We start from the raw sequence: 11,240 nt of genomic DNA, 5'->3' as shown, positions 1-11,240 counted from the left end.
AATAAAAGCTGCTTTCTCTTTTGGACCAACGACTCCAGACATGCTTTGAAATGCCTGGTGAAGCCTTCAGCCCAGGAAAAGGTATCCTGGCAGCAGCCCTACATTTGTAATTCAATATACTGACATCACAAGTATACTGTCAGTCAGTAAACAAGTATATTAACAGCACAAGTATGGGAGGCTAAGAATTTGGTTGTAAGGGGGTAAAAGGGAAAAAAAAAGTCAGAACAGGGTGGGGAAAGTTTTGTTTCCCCCTCCTTTTGAATTTTGTTCCCTAACGAAGCCTAAAGAAATTGGATAACAATTGCTGAGATTCTTCCATCGCTCCGTTTGCAGACAGCCTGCAGCATTGAAGTTCTCGCACTAGGCAAGGAACCGCCGCCTCCTCTGACTCAAACAAAAAGAAATAAAAGAGGGCAACTCCTCGTCGGCGTCCCGGCCAGCAATCAGAGCTCCCATGAAGGCAGGGACCTCCCCTCAACCATCTGTCCGCCTCGGGCCGCGACCGACCAGCCAGCGCCCCCCTCCCCCTCCGGGATCAGAAAGTGAGAGAACCCATTTCCCCCCTACTCCAACCCATAAGCTGCTTCGCCTGTCAACCACACCCTCCCCTCCTCCCCCACCCAGGCGATTGAGCTTCCCAACTCTCGCCCGGGGCAGGCAGCCATGGCAAGGAGAGGCGGGGGCGGCGGCGGCGGCGGTAACGGGCCCCGCGGCTGTGACAAGTAAGCGCCCGCACCGCCAAGCAGGCTGGGGGGCGCAGCCGGGGGCGTAGCTGTTTGTCCCAGAGCTCAATGCACCGCGGCGAAGACGCGGCGCCAAGAAGGCAGGGCACAAACTCAGCCCGTCTCCCCACGCCTGGCTGCAAACGGAGGTAGGGCGCACGCGGGGAGCCTGTTTATTGGGGGTCGGAGGGGGGAAGTGCAAGGGTGGAATATTGGGAGGTCTTTTCCTCCCTGGTGGTTGCTTATGCGATCCGCTTGGTGGAAGCCCGACCGATGCTGGAGCTTTTGGGGATGAGGGCGAGGCGTCCCCGCATTTCCTTCTCTACCAAGTTACGGCGAGCTCTGGGTTTGAGTCCTTCGCTCCGGGCGAGTTTTTCACCTCCGAGGAAGCCGGAGAAGCGGGCGCCTATTTACGTCGGCCGAACTCCAGCTCAGGTAGAAGAAGGAACAGCAGCCGCCTGTTGCGCGCCACTTCTAGGAAGTTTTCCGGAGCCTTGCAAATCCAGGGTAGGATTCGCTTCCTCGAGCAATGGAAAGTTGGAGAGGCGAAACGGGTGCGGAGAGAGAGACTGTTGGAGGGGGAAAAAAATGTCCCGGTGCGGGAATCGGTAGCAAAAAAAACCCAAAATCGTCTGGTTTCTGGCTTTTATGGACAAAAGGCTGGTTTTGTTGACGCAGGGGAATGTATGTTTCTGGAGGATTTTCTGAGCGGTAGTCCAGCTGCTTTCAATCTGGAGCTAAAAGGAGAACCTTGCGACACCTTAAAAAGAAGAAGAAAGAAAAAAGACCGAGGCAATTTTTCCCAGCGTTTGTGTGGATGGAGGTCCAACTGGGTTCAGTCGGCCAGATTAGAGGCGTATTTAATTGGCCGCCGAATTCTCTGTGGCCTTTTCTAGTGGAGGCATTTCCTTTGGCGAAGGTTGAGGAGAATGGAAGCCAGAGAGCTGAAAGGCAGGCAGGCAAGCAAGCAGGATGGCTGCAGCTGAAGTAAAATGTGAACGCACAACACAGAGTAGTATTTAACAGTATATTTTTTAAAAGGCAGTTGCGTTTGGGACGGTTGCTACGTGCTTTAGAATTTTTCCCCACAATTTGAAACAAAACTTTTTGACAGTCTTTGACAAACAGCTATGAGTGCTGCAGGTGAAGTTTTTATTGTCCTTAACATTGAAGATGTCCTATCAGCAACTTCATATTAAATTCGTGCTGTTCATTTTTCTCCCAAATACTGTATTACGTTCACCAGTTATTTTAATTTTCCCCTCCGAAAGGTTTGAAAGATGCATCCTGACAGAACCTTTAAATTTTTCAAGGATGGGTTAAGATTGCAGGAAGCCCCAACCCTGTTGGGGTTTGTTGGGAAATAACATTTTGTAAAAGATGCACAATGTTTATGGGTGCTTACCTGTTGAATTTCAATAGGATTTCTTTCCCAATATAGTATTGCAACCTTAACAGATAATTCATAACATCTAAGCAATTTTGCTCATAATATCAGGATAATTCTCCACTGCTGGAGTAAAAGCTTCTATACAGCGTATTTTAGCTTTAGCTAGAATTGCATCATTTTAAACTACTCTTGCCAGCATCTTTGATGTGCTGCCATTATGGTGATGATCCCATATTTAATTTTCTGGGAGGAATCTTCAGTGTAACCTGTTTTGAGTAGATACACATGGGATTGCCTGCACATTGTCCAGGTTTACATAATGTTAAAGCTGGCAAATACATATATATATTGGATGATTGTATTAATTATGACGCATCTTTATTTCAAAGTAAGATTCTGCTGCAGCCTCTGAATTTATAGTATTGATCTTATCAGACTAATTGGAACATGTTTCTGACAACTCAGTTGTGCTGTGCTTCTTACTTAACTCCTGGTTAAACATGTATAGACTGAAGGGAACATGGATTAAGGCAGCAGTTTAAATTATTCCACCCTAACCCTAACCCATTAATGGGAGGTAGACCTGGGGTCCTGTTACCAGCAATGGGCCTTACACTTATCCACTTTTAAGCTAAGTGTTCTTTTCTTGTGCTTTAGGTGTTGCAGAGCGAAAAAATGGCCAGGACTGCTGTTATTCATAGACATGCAATTGTAATATGTGATTTTTGTGAAGACTGTTCATAGCCTTAATTTGCCACTGTCATTAAGTTCAGCTGTGCTTTCCCTTTTCTAAGTTATGAAAAGAATGTCGTTTGATGTGGTATGCTTTTCTTAGATGGGAAAGTTGTTGTTGTTGTTAGTTGCGAAGTCGTATCCGACCCATCGTGACTCTATGGTCAACGTTCCTCTAGGTCTTCCTGTCCTCTGCCATCTTCTGGAGTCCATTTAAGCTCACACCTACTACTTCAGATGGGAAAGTAGGGTATATCAATACTTTTGATATTGTCAATTCATTAGTATTTGCATTATTTTATTAGACATATTCCCAAGTTTAAGGTTTGCTTGTTTATTTCTGTCTTGGCTTTATTGTTTTTATAAATAACTCAAGATGGCAAATATACCTAATACTCCTTCCTCTTGTTTTCCCCTCAACAATCCTGTGAGGTGTGGTGGGCTGAGAGAGTGACTGGCCCAAAGGCACCTAGCTGGCTTTCATGTACAACTCAGTTTCCTTGTTTCCAGCCTGACATCTTGAGAGGGGAGGAGGGAGAGAGAGAGAGAATTTTTATAATTTCATTTGTATAATATATGACTGTTTGCACAGTATACTTAATCATATTATTAACTCGTTGGGGGGGGTGTTGTGTAACACCTAGCTATAAACTAACCAAATGAGTTAAAACTAACCAAGATCCTAAAGTTAAAATGCTTTCACTGGTTTTTCATTGACGTGGTTAAATATGCTATGTTGATGTAACATTGGATAGATTCCACCATGCCCTCTCTCCTGGGCTTGGCCATCAAGATAATTGGATGGGGTTCACATTTTGTGCTAAATCCAGATAAGACTCAATTGATTTGGTATAGTATGATGACTGTTTCTCCTTTATTTTGATTCATATTGCATGTTTTATAATTTAATGTGATACATGAATCCAACTATTGTAACTTATAGAATTAAGTGTAAAGGTTTAGTTCAATGTGTGATTCCAGTCTACATCAGAGTCTTCAGTAGAAGACATTTCCAGAACCGAGGGACTCCAACTTGCTTTAATATTCTGCACTATTCTAATTCAATCCCTTTATAGTAGTCTTCCCTAACTTAATGCTTTCCCATGAATTAAACTCCAAGTCCCCTCAACTTCATCCAGGGAGTGTCTGGCCTGGGATGTTTGAAAGAGAAAGGGGAAAAAACCTCCATACCATGAAGAACATCTAAGCTTAGCTTGAGGAACCTTGGGCTTCTAGGTGTTCCTGTACAGTGATTCTCAGCAGCCCCAGATTTAATAGACAGTAGTGATGTATGCTGGAAATTGTAGTTAAAATTAAAGGGCGTAAGCTCCCGACCTGCACTAAAACAGTGTTTGCAAATCCATTTTGCATTGTGTTTGATGTGAATGCTATCAATTGCTGATGCAGGAGAGAAGGGCGCAAGCAGATTTGTATAACTAGATAGTCATTGCATTGCTGGCTGACTACCTTTTAAAAAGCTGGCCGGCTTTTTAAAATCATGGGTTCTTTTTTCAGCTAGGGTGGTGTTATGTGACTTGTGAATCCCAAATGCAAGCAGAACTCTTAAGACAATTGTATTGATGTGCCAAAAGTTTATCCTTGCTGCTTGCTCTGCCCTGGCATTTTGAGCTGTTATGGCTGACAGTCAAACAGATGGCTAAATTTTTATGGGGAGAAACTGCCTCCTATTGCACTGGCCAGTTCTAATATCACATTCATGTCTGTCCTCTGCCTCTAACATTTCCCAGAATAATTTGACATGTTGTGTCCTTGATTTAGCATCTTAAATTTCTTTATAGCCCTAACCTGCAATCACCCCCTCTTTTTTGAATCATCCTCATACACAGGTTGTTTCTTCCTATTGTGGTTGCAGCTTTTGACCTCCCACTTTTTTCTTTCTTTTGCAGTTAAACTGAAATATCACAAGCATTTCCTCCACTGCTATTTTTCCTTAATGCCACACAGAAATTAGAGTTAGCAAATGAAAAAATGGATCTTTCTTTGGAATCTCTGAGCTTTGCCTTTTCCAGTTTGGTGCTTCTCCCACATGTCCAAAGATTCCAAGTCTGAATTTTCAGCCAGCCTAGGAATTCATTACTTTAAAAAAAAGAGAAGTTTTAAAGAATGAAAATAACTTGTCAAAAAACAAAATGCCTTCCTGTGGCCCAAAATTCAGTTTTCTTTTTTGTTTTAGAAAAATTAGAGACAGAGAGGGATTCACCCAATTGAATGTTGGCATTCTGCTGGCAAATTTTGATTGGCTGATTTAGGAAGGTTCCAGGGATAACAGAAATGACAGGGGCCATGTATTACTGCCCATCAGTTTTGAATTGTCCTCCTACTATATGATTTGGATAACAGTGGTAGAGAATAGGCTTATCCAACTGGTATTTGCCAGATGTGCTACACTTCAGCTCGTGTTGTTTTCATGCTATGATGGCTGTTGTAATTAAAGACATATGAAGGATAACCAGTTGGGAAGAATGCCATAGAGTACTGGAGTCATGGTGCTCTGTTTACGTACATAATTACAAGTCCTTGAGACTGACCTAAACCTGAGCATATGGAAAACATAGAAACCAATGTTTTTCATATTAAATTATCAGTTAATACTGATAATTTAGAAGAGTATTTACTCCTGACAATGTTGCTACAAGGAGTTTCTTATTTAAGTAGCAGAGGCAAATGGCAAACATAATTCACAGAATATCTCTACCAAAACTGCACCAGAGATGTCTGCAACATCCTTTCTTTTTGATGGAAATATCTTAAACATACGGTGATAGAAGAACTTTTGCTACAGATAATCTGTCAATGCTGTAAATATTGGATGTTCCCGCACTGACAACTGATGAAAATTGCAGCCATTTTCTCTTTGCCTTTGATATGCTTTTTCTAGTATTTAGAAATCAGGTGCAGAAGGGGAGGGGGTTGGGATTAAAGCTTGAGCTCAGTTAGCCATAACAATAACGCTGCTTTGTGGGAACCCTAGGACGAGCTGATAACGTTTTGGTGGGCTGAGGAGCTAGGGAGAAAGCCCGAGTTTTAGGCTAATTGGAGAATGTGGTTTATCACAACTTATTGGGGGTGGAAATTGCACTTTGTTACTTTGTATCCGGGGGAAAGGATTTTAATTTTCAGGTTCAACTATGTAGTGCGGATACTTTGTTTCTTGAATAAAATGTTCTTTAAGGAAGAATTTTTACCTTGAAGTTCTTTTGATGGTTTCACCTATCGGAACCATGACATAATCCTTGCTTAACAACCTTATTTGGGACTGGCAACTTTGCTGCTAAGCAAAGCAGTCGCTAAGTGGGAAATCACATGACTGTGACTGTGCTTTCCAATTGGAAAGAGACAAAACTTCTGTACTCAGTTTCACATTTTGGAGTTCCATTTGCCTCCTAACCCAGAGGTCCCCAAATTTTTGGGCACCAAGGACTGGTTCCATGGTGAAAGGTTTTTCCATGGACTGGAGAGTATGTGGTTTTGTGTGCTGCCTGCATCCCACGGATGGGGCTTTGCTTGTTTGTGCAGACTGGTTGCATAAACAGTACTGGTCCATGGACCGGGGGTTGGGGATCCCTCTCCTAACCATTCCCCTGGTCTTTGGAATACTCACATCCTGATTGTTTTCTTGTGTCAAGCCCTGTGGGCTTGCTACTAATGGGAGGCGGGAGGGGGCAAGGGCACATCGGACAGTGGCGTCTGGAAGCAGCGGCTAGGACCAGCAGCATGGATGACAGCAACAGCCCTTTCTCCCTCCCCCGTACCTGTCTGATGGCCAGGGTTGTGTGGAGCGCAGTTGCGAGGCCGTCTTGAGCGATAATGGAAGCCGGCCGAACTTCCGGGTTTTGCGGAGAAACGACAGAGAGTTTAAAACCTGCCCTCGCTTACCTTGCCTTGCTGTCATGCCGGTGCTCATGCCGGGCTGTTTGCCAGAATCAGATGACTGCTGCTGTGAACTGAATATGCATGCTCGTTGTTCAGGATGCTGGTTAAGTGGGTGGGGGTGAGCCTGGGTGGGAGGCACCTATTTAGAGTACTCTGAGGCAGTTGCTCCCAGCACTGACTTTGTTAGTAATAGCTTTGAGCTCGCATGCCAGAGTGTACCGTTATAAACCAATCTACCTGTGAACTCAACGTCTTGTTTCCTGTTGGAGCCAGGAGTGTGGCAAGGACCTCTGACATCTTGTATGCATCTAGAGCAGACACGTCAAACTCGTGATGTCGCACAATGTATTGGAACTTTTTCCCCATTGCCGGGGAAAATGGGTGGGCGTGGTTTGCTGGTGGCACATCCGGCCCGTGGGCCAGCAGTTTGACACCCGTGATCTAAAGCAATGTGATTGTGCTAGTAGTCTGGGCTAGGAGCCATAGGCAGCCAAGTTAATAGCTTACTTTCTTAAAATTTGTCTCCAGTCTCTCTGCTCTATGGTGGGGGGGAGAAAAAAGCAATTTCTATATGCAGTCTTATCTTTTCCTGGCACTTTCCCGGTTGCTGATGTGATTGCATTGTTTTTTGTGTGTAGAACAGCAACAGCTTATTCTCTTGAAATCCCTTTCCAGTATCTCTGCAGGAAGGGGGAGAATGGATCAGGCAAATGAGAGATTGGAGAGAAAGATTTCAAGAGAATACTTTAAGCTGTTTTCATAGCATGCTATTACTCCCAGCCCCAGGCTGCTGGCATGGTCACACTGCTTTTGATGTGCAGCAGGGCAAACAGCTTACTTTCTTTCCAATCTCTCTGCTGTAAGCAGGCAAAAAAGAAAAACACAGATCAGGGACAAGATAACATGTACTGACTATAATGGCAATCATATGATTGAAGGACACTACAAAGATCATAAATGGGCTGTAAAATTATTTTTTCAGCACCTTTGCAACTTTGAATGATCGCATGTGCTGCATATAGGATGTTTCAGATAAGTCAGTGATAATGCATCTATGCATAGCCATCACAAGCTGTCTTATGGCATTGTGTCTGTGAGTACAATATATGTATCACAATTTTTTCCTTATGAAAGAACTGCACTGATCTAAAGTCATTATCACTTTTCTGTGCACCTGCGATGACATGGGATTTCTAGCAAGCCTGGCAGCTGAACTGATTAACTTCAAATATTAATTCTCTTAGTTACTGCTCCAAAGGTAATGCAGTTTTGCAGCCTTTATCTCTGAAGCCAAGAGGCAGGTTGTTCCACTTTAGCAGGAGCTCCCACCTAGGAAGTACTAGCTGTTGTAAGGAAGATTGGGTATTTACTTAGCATCCCCCCCCATCAAAGTGGAAATGCTACTTTTAGTTTGGAAAGGGCAAAACTGGCATCCATGCAGAAAGTCCATAGTTACAACATATGCTGGCATTTTCACTTATTGCTAATGGTTTGACCAGTGTTACTGGGGCAGTGGCTGGATTTGCAGCTGTTCAGAATTTTTTGTTTTTCTACCACTGCTGTGACAACCCCCCCCAGCTTGTGGTTACCATAAAAGTAGGTCTAGATGACATTGAGACGGGATTGTATGAAATTTAGGGATTTTGCTGTCCATCTCTTCATGGAACTTTATTGATGTTCCTCCTTATTCTAACTCTCTCCAAAAGCAGTCTAAAAGTGAGTAAAATCAATTAAATGTTATCACTTAACATTTGATTAGAAGTCAGCTGACTTGTGTTATTTAAAATAGAACAAACAATAAGATTGGCATTGAGGGCAACAAATTTAATTCCAGTATAGTTTTTGCAGACTCGAGACTTGGTGGAGAAGCTTTCCTGGTGAGGAAAGTTTCCAAGATGTTTTTCATAAACCAGATTGAAGGTCATTACATGTGTCCAATACACAAGACTCCTTTTTTACTACGGTAAATAAAAATGTGAAACCCAACTAGACACCCTCCCCCCCCCCCAGTTTATGTGTTTGCACATCCAGAATTCCCTAGTTTATATGACTTCCAGGTTGAGAAAAGGCTTTTTTCTTTTTTTGACAGCCTAATTTATTTGACCCCTGTAAACAGAAACTGGAATTCCAAACATGATGTACATCCTGTAAAATCTAAATGTTAATCTCCTTTACATGCATCAATCTTAAGGTTGAAAATATCATGAAAATCAGGTCTTAAGGATGGCACTGGATTTTTTTTCTTGCTAAGACTCTTAAGGATTGTCCAACTAACCTACATATTGGCCAGCCATGTAGAATGGAGACTTTGTATTACTCAGATGATATTTATTTCACAACCTTGTCAAAGACTGTGAAAATGGACAGGGATGGGTGGGGGGAAGACCAGGGTAAGTCTGAGCATATTTTCTCAGGTCAAATGGGATCAGTAAAGGTCTTCTATCTAGACTGCCAGATTTATTATGTTTTAAGCAGAAGATCAGATCTCCACCAGCTTTTCTGCTGAAATTGCAAAGCTGTCATGCAGTCAACAACACATCTCTTATCACACCTCTTAAAGCTTCATTTTGCTCCAGAAACACCCCCGTTGGTTCATAAATAACATTTAAAATCTTCATAAATAAACTCTAAAACTTAAAAGCATGGCTTTTTAAAGGAATTTGCCCATTTATAAGGCACTTTTAAATTATGGTGATAATCTTCATCATTCTCTGACTCCTTCAGTTTGATTTTTTGCAGCAATATGTAAAAAGCAGTCATAAGTCATTTTTTTCAGTGCCATTGTAACTTTGGTCACTAAACAAAGGGTTGTAAGCCAAGGATTACATGTAGTAACTTTGGGTGGTTTTAAAAAATAGAACCTTAATCATATAGTTACATTTTGGAAGAAGCTTGAGAAAATTACTTAACGTGGAAGCATTCTATAAAATAGAATAGAGCTGGAAGGGACCTTGGAGGTCTTCTAGTCCAGCCCCCCTCACATCCCCGCAAAGCGAGAGAACCTATACTCATCACGTGACTTGTAATGTATCATGACTCTTTGTGTGCTGGCAATGGGGTGAGCGCGGCTTTGGTATGACGGCAAGCTGTTTGACACCCCAACCTATACCATTCTCTCACAATGCCTTAATTTCACTTAGAAGGTGTTAAAAGATGGGCCACAATTATCATGAGGAGGTTGATTGATTAAGCAGTTATCAAACTACTGGCAATGACTTGATTTCCACAGATATATCGATAGGAAGGTGAAGGCTCCTTGTTGAGGAACATTATTTTCCATCACAGATGCACTATAATCACATCTAAAGACAGGTTTATAAATTAATGGTGGCAGATTTAATTCCAGATAATTATCACTCTGTGTAAGCTACTGTTGACCTCAAGTCAGCATTTGATCTTAAAAGACAACTTTGGGGGGGGGGGCAACTATAGCTGACTAAGAAATGCATATTTTCTGTGGTAACATCCATTCAAGAAAGGCCAGCTATCCGTAACTGAAAAAGGATCAAACAAGGTTGTTTGTTAGCCCTATGGTAATTTATCACCTTCCTTCATTAATTAGGGGTGGTTTTTTTTGGTACATTGAATATTATCTGCCATCTAGGCTGGTATGCAAACCTTTGTCCTATTTTGTAAAAATGGATGATGCTAGTTTTTATCTCATAGGCATAATTTGAACTGAGGAAATTGTTAATAAGCCTTGGCTTCTTATTGTACAAAAAATAAGTGGAATATAAATTACCTTAAAATAATGCTTGTAGTGTTTGTCAAATGGTTGATTAAATGCAGGTGACAGATTAATGGACAGGTGATTGGGGAAATGGAGTGTGTGTGTGTGTGTGTGTGTGTAAACAGAATACACACACACACACACACACACACACACACAGTATGTTAGGAATAATTTTTGATGCTCACCATTATGGAATTATATGCAGTGAATTTGCTTAGAACTCCATCTTTGTAATCTTAAGATTTGATTGCAAAGCTGGTGGATTCTATATTTATTTGCCTCCTCTTTGCTTCTTACTTAGTACCAAAGTTATGCCTCTTCTGCTGTGTCAAACATAGGCCTAATGTTATTTCTATTTTTTATAAGATAGTCCAAAACAAATTTCTTTAAGTACTTCTTGCTGTTCTGAAATGGCACTTTTACTTCCCTTGGTAGCAGGGCAAGCTTCTATGGAGACAAGTTTGTATTATGGTGCTTTATCTGATTAAATTATTTTTTCCCAGAAAATTTAGGCGCTTAGTTTTCTTGATTCTGTCCACTCTTCTTACGGTGGGAACACTGGTGAGATAAAGCCACTTTTCTAGTTGTTTGCTGGCTCTGAGATCTATTATAGATAAGGAGACAGTAAAGTGATGGGTTGTGAAGGTTGGCTGAGAGAGTGACAACCTTCCTAATGTACCCCCGGTCCAAAGAGTTCAGCAGTGCCTCAACTAAGCCATGGTAAGGTTGATTACTGGCTTAGCAAAATATATGAAGCCATCCATTG

General features: G+C 42.1%; 1 protein-coding gene across 13 annotated transcripts in view; it reads left to right on the top strand.

The window, feature by feature from the left end:
- Positions 1-526: 526 nt before the first annotated feature.
- Positions 527-11,240, top strand: part of GHR (growth hormone receptor) — a 137,906-nt gene continuing 127,192 nt past the window's right edge. For 3 of the 13 annotated variants that reach the window (XM_039366357.1, XM_039366360.1, XM_039366353.1), the window contains exon 1: positions 528-874. The gene's annotated coding sequence lies outside the window, so the exon portion shown is untranslated. The other 10 variants (XM_039366363.1, XM_039366359.1, XM_039366362.1 and 7 more) reach the window with 8 other exon arrangements.

The sequence above is a fragment of the Crotalus tigris genome, unplaced genomic scaffold, assembly GCF_016545835.1.
Source record: "Crotalus tigris isolate CLP2741 ecotype Arizona unplaced genomic scaffold, ASM1654583v1 scf7180000020265.513298, whole genome shotgun sequence".
NCBI classification, from domain to species: Eukaryota; Metazoa; Chordata; class Lepidosauria; order Squamata; family Viperidae; genus Crotalus; species Crotalus tigris.
This window is presented reverse-complemented; position numbering and strand designations above follow the sequence as displayed.